Raw genomic sequence first — 9,235 nt, 5'->3', positions numbered from 1 at the left:
AAGGTCGCGAGACTCGCAACTCTTGTCCCAAATATAGCAGGCTTCATTCAGCGTTTGATGCAAATATTATTAATATTAATTGAAGTTTTACAGCATATTGAGCGCTCCGAGCGAGCTGTGGTGTGCTAAACATGGAGCCTTTCCTTGACAAGGTAAATAATCACACAAGTGAAAGCAGTGCATTTATTCTTTATTCATGTGATATCTCTTCAGTCAGTACAGTAGCCTATACATTTTAGTAATGTTTCTGTTTAACATTAAATAAAATGAGGCATGGTATGCTAACTGTATCTTACATTGCTTGCATATAACTTTATCTCGCGGCTCAACAATTTGACCTCCTCCTACCGACCAAAATCCAACGTACTTCGGCTCTGCACTTTCTGCCATCTTCACTGCAAGATGCGTCCACTTTCAGCAGTGACTGCGACTCCTGCTGTGACCTGTCCCTGAACCCCAATGTGCGCGCTCAATCGCAAAGCAGACAGCCACGCCTCTACTACCGCAGCGGGGGATTTTTTTTCCTTTTTTTTTTTTTAAATTCGAATATTAATTTTCACCTTCAAAATTCGTTTTTTAAAAACTATTCGAATATATATATTCGAATTTAGAATATTCGTTGACAGCCCTAGTCAACAGTCATGGTTAATGTTTATTTACAGTCGGATACCGCAACAAAGTAATTCAAAGTTCCATTTCACCACAGAGAGTTTTTCTAACCTGGGACAATATAGCAGGATTCGCTCAGAGTCTGATACCGAAGAAAGGGCCGATTTCAACCGTATTCCTGCAAGCAGTAGTGATTTTATCCACTTATTGACTGTCGAACCCATTTTGGATTAAATTGAAAGTTTCTTAGTAAGACAACATTGCAATAATATCCTCTGTGTTGTCTAGATCTAAAGCAAGATGCTAAAGTAACAATTGGAAACTCCAAGTAGCTCACATAACAGTTTGTCAAATGATAAAGGTTAATATTATTTCCTGCCAGTGTTGTCATAAAATACAACAGTAGATACGTATGTCGATCCCTTTTGACGGATTGAAATTTAAATTAGCTTATATTTCATAATTAACACAACTCAGAAGCTAACGATGTTTACTACTACTTTTTGAGAACTGAAGTATGATTATTTTGCAGCGGGTGAGTAGTAAACATGACACTAACTATTTTGAGTGGCTTCTACATTACTTTGTTTGGCTAAATACATCGACTTTTATATCACTACTCTACTGTCAAACTGTTACGTTACTGTAAACAACATATTTACGCGCTACCCAGTTCAGTTCGTGATTCAAAGTTGAGAACCTATCATTGTAAAATCATCATTGCCATGACGGATGGTATAGATGTGTTAGCTGTGTAGTGAAACAGCCAATCAGAGCAGAACTGCATTGATATTCATAACAGAGCATTACATCCTAGGGACAATTTCTAGGGTTGTAAATGGACCTGTAAAACTGTATCTGGACAATTTTTGACCTTAAATAAGCCACATACCCTCTATTTCGATATCAGAGAACAATTTAACATATTGTTTCAAATCATTCTAGGGCACCTTTAATACTTTTTTTCAAAAGCCGTATTTGACCTTTATGCCACACCGCTGTCTCCACTATCCTTTGATCGGGTCGTTTGCTTCCTGCTTCTATGAAGCCCATCCCTCCGAAAAATGCGATGGTCTTAGATTGGTTAGATGCCCAATTGTAGTTTCATGTATTTTTATTGGCTGAAGTGCCAAACACAGGTTGCCAGAAACACCACGCCCCTTACCATTACGGGCAGAAGTCACATCTGCACATCTGGTGGCTAGCAAGGGTTTATGATGTCACCAACCCGGGAAGAAGCTTGTTGTAGTACAAACCGGCCATTTATGTAGGCAATAAAAAATCGCATGCAACCACCCCTTTAATATGCTTATTAAATTCATGGATGCCAGCCGAAGCTTTTCAGCCGGGTAGAATCTCTGACCTAGTTTGTTTGCTGGCTCTCATGGTTGCAATACACTGTATTTTTTCACCAACCGGTGTCGAAATACTATTGGGTAAATTAGCGGGATCATAAAGACCAAAACAAAAACATTTCAAAGTAGAAAAATTGGCTGTCATCTTACATGTTTCCTAAATCTCTACCAACATGTTATGGTAATTTTGTGCTTTAGTACAGTCATACATATATATATATATATATATATATATATATATATATATATATATATATATATATATATATATATATATATATATATATATATATATATTCATTTTATAACTTTAAAGGTGCTGTATTTATATATACAGCACCTTTAAAGTTATAAAATGACTAAAATTAAAATAAAAATTTTAAAAGTTTCTGTTCGCTCAAATTTTCTAAAGCACGGTTTGCAAAATCCCTAAAATACACAAAAGGGAAAGAAGAAACCCAAGCGGTCCAGTTCTGTGCTGGGCTTCACTGGACAGTTTCCTCTGATCTCAAGGTTGCTGAGATAGCATCTCATTTAATTGCTGTGATCTCAAAGAAATGCCGAAGGGAGGATCCAGGCTGCTAAGAGACATGACCTAACCTACCCACCCTACCCTAACCATCAAAGATTGTTTCGGTCTGCTGGACCAGAATAACAGCCTCAGCAAATTATTCATCTCTAGCACCACTAGTCTAAGTCAAGTTTTGTCTGGAGCGTGTGGCTAGAGATCAGCATTGAGTGTGTTGACTGTGACAACTTGTAGGTGTCTTGGCAGTTTTGGCAGTGCTAATGTAAGAACCCAGGCAGACAGCAGTTGAAACATTCAAGGTTAGTTTGAGTGAGGTCTTTCTTCTTGGCCAGACATGAGGAAAAATTGTGCGAATGCATGTGCGGTGTGTTTTAAACTTCCAGCAACAGTTTGATCTAAAAAGCTATGTGTGTACAAGCACACAGATCACAATAGATCGATTTTATTTTTTACCAAACTCGGTTTGCATCAGACAGATTCAAATCTCTCTTAACCCATGTCTGTCTACTACAGAGAGCTGCACTTTGGATGAATCATTTTAATATTCATTGCATTTTAATGACATTTAACCGCAAGACAGCATTTTCCAGTTTCTATTTGAGTTTAGTGTGTATTATATGCTCAGATTTTCCAACACTGGATCTTCCCAACTTTCATTCTGAAAATGAAAGCACTGTTAAGTCCCTGGACTTTGTACAACAGATTAAAATTCCTGAGGGGACAGTTTATTTGGAACCAGTGAACAAAAGCTGTGGTACACAACACGTAACAAACTGGGGGGTGTTGTGGTACTCACATTTTTTCTCAGGGATTCACAGAAAAATTTCTGGGAAATGTTGAAGACGAGTTATGTTTTCACCCCATCCTTATAGTTCGTTTAAGTTATATTTTTGGCTTGTCTTTTAGGATTTGGGCCTGTCAGATAGGATATGTAGATGAGACAGGAAGCAAGGGGAAGGAGAAAGAGGGGAACAGGATCTTGAGACGGAACTGTGGACACCTGAAGCACAGCTGCGCCATCGGAGCGCTGCCCAAAAGACTATTGATATGAAAACAGTTTTTATATTCAAAAATGTTTTGAAGGAATAAGTTTAACCAAAAAATCAAGGAGGGGACGTTTCTGATCCTTTATAGAACTTTAGGGATGGACCTTAAATGTCCTCTTTTGGTTATGAAAGTGCATCTTAAGGTTCCATATATGACTTTAGAGGGAAGTTCCATAAGGTTATTTTATGGTCACATAGCAACATTACAAAGAGGACATTTGGGACATTAACAGAATGTTCCCATACGGTTCCCTGTTATTCATATGGGGACGTTTCATTCGGGACTGCACTATAACATATCTTGTTCAGTGCGGTGGTCTCTAGTACACTACATTCTCATTACTTTAGTAAGACCTTTAGGGGACCAACCTAGAATGTTATTTTTGTTCCAATTTAGGTCTTTCCATCATGTTGATTGTTTTCAGAACATGTTTGTGTGAATCAAGGTACACCGGACTGCTTTGCAAATGAGGGTCAATAAAAAAAAGGATTTGCACTAAAGTTTCTTCTCAAAGATGGGTCAATACCAACTGTTTTTATCCAACTTCATGTTCAGTACATGTAAGTATCACACTTTATAATGTGTGTGTCTGCAAATTGCCTTTCTGGTTGAGCTAATTACAGACATTATGGGAATGTAGACATAGAGGGAACGTCCTATAGTAACGTTTCCCTATTCCCAGAACGTCTTGAATTATTCCCTGAAGGTCCGCCAAATAACGTCCCCCAACCCTTGAAAGAACTCCACTTCGTGACCTTCTTGACACATTACCAGGCTGCTTCTGAGAACGTTCCGGGAACATTACATTTCCAAATAAAATATGGTCATCTAAATGTTCTGAGAATGTGCTAAATGTTCCGTAAAGGTCTGCGAAATAACGTCCCCCAACTCTTTAAAGAACTCCACTGTCACTGTCTTGGAACATTCTGGGAACCTTACGGCGACATCCTTGAAACCAGCATGGACGTCCTGCGAATGTTCTGGGAGTGTAAAATTTCTAGTGGGGTCATCATTTACTCACCCAAAGTCTGGAATGACATCACAATAACAGATTTTGAACTTTGAGATCCAAAGTATCATAGAAGTCATGTATACGTGCACAATATTCTAAGTCATGTGACGTGACAAAACAGATGTTTCCTTTCTGTGAGCAGTGAACCGGAGATTGTGATTGAGTCAGTAAAGTGAACTTATGAATACGATCAGCTTGATTCATGTACAAATTACTCAAATTTGTTGAATTTATTCATTCAAAATGATCCAACTGGAAACAATGATTTGCTACTTATCTCATGAGCTTAAAAATATTTTTGGCTGAAATATGCCTATATTCTAGCCTGACAAGCCAGAGCCACATCAAGATGTTTGGTCTGGAAACTCACCATGGACAGGGCTCAATCCGAGGGGCAGGATAAACGGTTGTCTTTTAAACTCCCTCTGCACGCGATAGGATATCACTACAACCAACCAGAGCAACGAAGGTGAAACATTCGCCGTATCCGGTCGGCAAAACTCCGAACACATCTTCACTTCTTAAGAATGACTTCAGTGCCGTTCTTTGTTCTTTTCTCAGAGAAAAGCTTAACTCCAAGTCTTCCAGAGTCGCGGTCAAAGCGGATTCGAAAGACCGCCGTTCGCCAGTTTCTGTGTTTACTAGAAGCACGCAAGCACAACTCTGCCGTCATTATGTTAAGCCCCGCCCACCGACTCTATACACAATGTGATTGGCCCGACTAGAGTTTGGCGTTTACAGCTCAGAAGTGTATTGAGAGTTGCTAGTTGACACTCGCGGCAGATTAGATTGGTTGCCGCTAGGGTCCGTCTAGATTTCTAGGCTACCTATATTCTTATACAGACCATTAATCAAATGGATGCAAATTCTACACAGCATGCAGCCTACTTTTCCCTGAAATGTTTTTTCTGAAGTTCAAGTTTATTTACATTCTTTCTGTCTTGACCTGCCATCCTAACACCAGTGGGTCATGGCATTTTGTTTGTTTTAGTTGTGTGTGTATGTGAGAGAGAGTACCGGTATGTTGTTATTTTACACTTAGAAACACCCCAAGAATGCCAGTGATTGCCACCCACCAACAATATATATTTTACAAGATCACAGGAGTTACAGTATTTAAAAAACTAAAAAACAAATACAACTTGAATTCATGGCTGTGAGTTTAAGGAGTCATCAAGAGCTGTTAAACCAAAGCGCACTGCCCTATGCTTTGACTCCAGCATGCTGTTAGAGTCCCTGCGCACATTCCAAAAGTTAACATAAATACATTCAATCAAACTCAGTGACAGCTGCACTCCCCGCAACACAGTCCCGTTAAAACCAATCTCTGGGATTTGACTCGTTGCTTCTAAGAGCACAGTCACCATGTATGTCTAACTAGAAAGGATTATTTTCACTGTGTCATGACATTGCTGCTTGCCTCCTCAGACATGGGATAATCCTCAACTCATGATTTAAGTGGCCTTAAGTGTTTCTTAAACACAGGAAACTTATCTAATTCAGTTTTCACTTTGAAAACATTTTGACTGTGACTTTGAATACGTTTTGATGTTCTGAAGTATCTTCAGATTGTTTTGATAGTGGGAAACATTTGACTTTACTTCACTATTCTGAAGCGTAATATCAGAATTTTAATTCCTCTACTTAAGTGTCCCATGATATCAAAATGGACACTTCTTTCTTTTCTTTTTTTTCATGGAATATTGCAGTATTTATTATAAATGATATATCCGTGCACATCATTATTTTAATTCTTATAATTCTTTAAATCTTTAATCAAAACTTCTCCCACTTGCAACAGCTTCTTTTCTCTTCTCTGATGATGTGTTTACTGGTGCGAGGGTGGGACAACCTGTCACTCACATGAGGTCACAGCAATAGCAAATTACAATCAGTTTTGGGAAAAGGTAGTTTTAAAAGTAATGCATTACTATAAAAATCGTGTTAGTTACTATTTAATGTGTTACATTACTTTTGCATTACTCCATTACCTGGGCTTGCTTGCTTGTTTTTTAATAAGAACAAAAAAGTTACATTCTTTTTGGCAAATGTAAAGGCCCTTTTACACCAAAAGTTAAATAAATAATCCTCAAGTGGAAAGAATAGCAAATTCACACCTTTACAGTAGAGGACTCAGTAATATGTATTCCCGTTTTTGCAGTTTTTGCCTATTTAAATTCTATTTTCAAACTTACCACATACAGTGAGGGTCAATAACTGTAATTTATTGAAAGCCAGTTCTCTTCTGAAAAAAATAACACCTTGCACTTGAGGATAGCACATTCTCTTATAATTCTACAGTCAAAAAAACAAAATATGTGAAAACGCCCCTTTTTAGCTTCAGGTTCTAAAGGGTTAAAGTAAATTTAAAAGTAATGCATTACTTCATTAGGTACTTTTAAAAAAAGTAATCTGATTACGTAACTTAAGTTACCACAATGATCCAACGATCCAGTCAATTCCACATGGACAAAATCATTCACACTCTACATTTCTTCTTGTTTTAGAAGCTGTTAGATATACCTCATTGGGACATCATTGCAACTTCTGTTTCATGGCAACTATAAATCAAGTTTCTCAATAATGATGTCGGGTTTGTGTTTAGAGCCAAACAATATTAAACTGATTGAACCATTTCTTGTTTCGCATTGCGTGATTTGTGAATTCAGCTTATCTGACTGTAGCAGTGAGCAACTGATTCAGTGATCCAGACTGTGTGAATCCTTTGTGTTTTTTTGTGGTATTAGGCTTGTAACATTTTAAAACAGACTCGAGACCAGTTCAAACCAGACATTCATGCATGAGTGTTCTTTATTGCTAGGCTGATTGTTTTGTACATTGTGATTTGGACTATAATGTTAAATGTTTTTCTAAGTAGAAGCTATATAAAGGTAAAATCATAAAATATTTTCAAATCAAATCAATATTCCATATCAATTAACTGATTTTCCATTAAATATGTGGTATAATTTGCTGTAATCTCATTTAAAATACGATTCAATCCAACTGTGCGTGGTACTAGCAATACTAAAACAATACGAACAGCCACCTGTAGCATGTGATCTGTATCCCCACACACATGCACCGGAATTCCTGTTAACCTCTGTTTAATTGCCAATTACATACACTGGATGGCTTACATCTGAAGACTTAATAGAAAACCACTGTGAGAAAAACAACTCTTCATTTATGAGAACACTGTATTGCTTTTAATGTTTACCATCTGCATGCAGGAGCAGTCACGCAGTTAGCGGTCACAAATGTTGGTTGTTGGCATTGTTCTCATGTGGAAAAAGCAAACCTTTACTATGTTTTTACTTTCAAACAAGCATACGCTTTTCTATTACTTTTGGAAATGCAAAACGAAACATTCCCACAATATTTTGTGGCTTAGGCTTATGACCTTCTAATGATCCTGAGAGAATAAAACACATTACAACAATGTTGATTCAGGAACAAAATAAAAACGAAAAGCATCAGCCCACGTAGGCTCCACTGAAGATCTTGATAGCTGATTAACTTTCATGTTCTGCTTGTGGTCTTTCATTGCATTTTTTCACAATGCTTTTTTTTTAATCAGGGTCATATTTAATCCAAACAGGAACAACATCACTAGAATGTCACATGTATAACACGATCATTACGAGTGGTAAAATATAAGGATTAGGTTACGGTAATATCTTCCTATTAGGTTTTGAAAATATTTAAAGGGAAAATTCAATATTACCATGAATATTTTTACAAAATACATCATGGTGTTTTAATAGAGCATGGTGGTTAATTATGTAAATATAAGGAAATGCCAGAATGACTCAGACCCTTTTCCTTTGACATGGCACAGAGGTGAAACACTCCGGTTACCCTGCCCAGAGGGATCAAGGCCTGGGAAGGGGTTTGGTGTGATCTGCTGAGGTCCTTCGCAGTGCTCCTGCTGTGTCTTTAAACCAACCAGAGCAGCGGTGCTCCACTGGGTAGCCACTGTGTTCTCAATGAACCGTGGAGGGTTGGGGGTTTAATGGCGGTAAGAGTTAAGAAAGCAAAGGGATGAGGAAAGAAAGCCCTCCTTTGTGCAAGTGGATGATGGGAGAGACCATCCACAACCTTCTACTTCCACCCCCGCCCCAACACTAGCTCTTGCTTTACTATCGTTTTGGACTTGCGCAACACAAGATCAATGGAGGAATGAGCACTGAAACCCCACAAAAGCCAAACATGCTTCCGTCCGGCTTATTTTTAAAGTCATAGATTATGATATACTATCATATAGCTTGCAACCCAATCTCAAACACGAATATAAATTAGTCCCTTGAGGTGTTTCGGGTAAAATCACACCAGTCAAATTCAGGAGTAATGTAAAGTACAATAAATGTATTATAGCACATGCATAACAGTATTTTATTTTTGAGGGAACCAGAACAAAGGGCCATACGACTTCAACAGCCTTCCTCTGCAACAGGACACTGCAGCCACAAAGACCATGTGATACTTTGTTTTCTTTTTTCCTCCACCTTAAATTAAAAGGTGGGAGTAGGGTGTACTCCACTTCATGACTGGTATAAAGACCAGCATTCATAAGCTCACACACACAGACTGTGAAGGAGTGTCAACATCCTGACAAAAATGCATAAGACTGGGTGTGAAAGTGAGAAGTGGTCCCCATTTTATTGCACGTAACTGTAGCCG

The sequence above is a fragment of the Pseudorasbora parva genome, chromosome 15 (assembly GCF_024679245.1).
Source record: "Pseudorasbora parva isolate DD20220531a chromosome 15, ASM2467924v1, whole genome shotgun sequence".
NCBI classification, from domain to species: domain Eukaryota; kingdom Metazoa; phylum Chordata; class Actinopteri; order Cypriniformes; family Gobionidae; genus Pseudorasbora; species Pseudorasbora parva.
The sequence above is the reverse complement of the archived record's forward strand: the minus strand, read 5'-3'. Positions refer to the sequence as shown.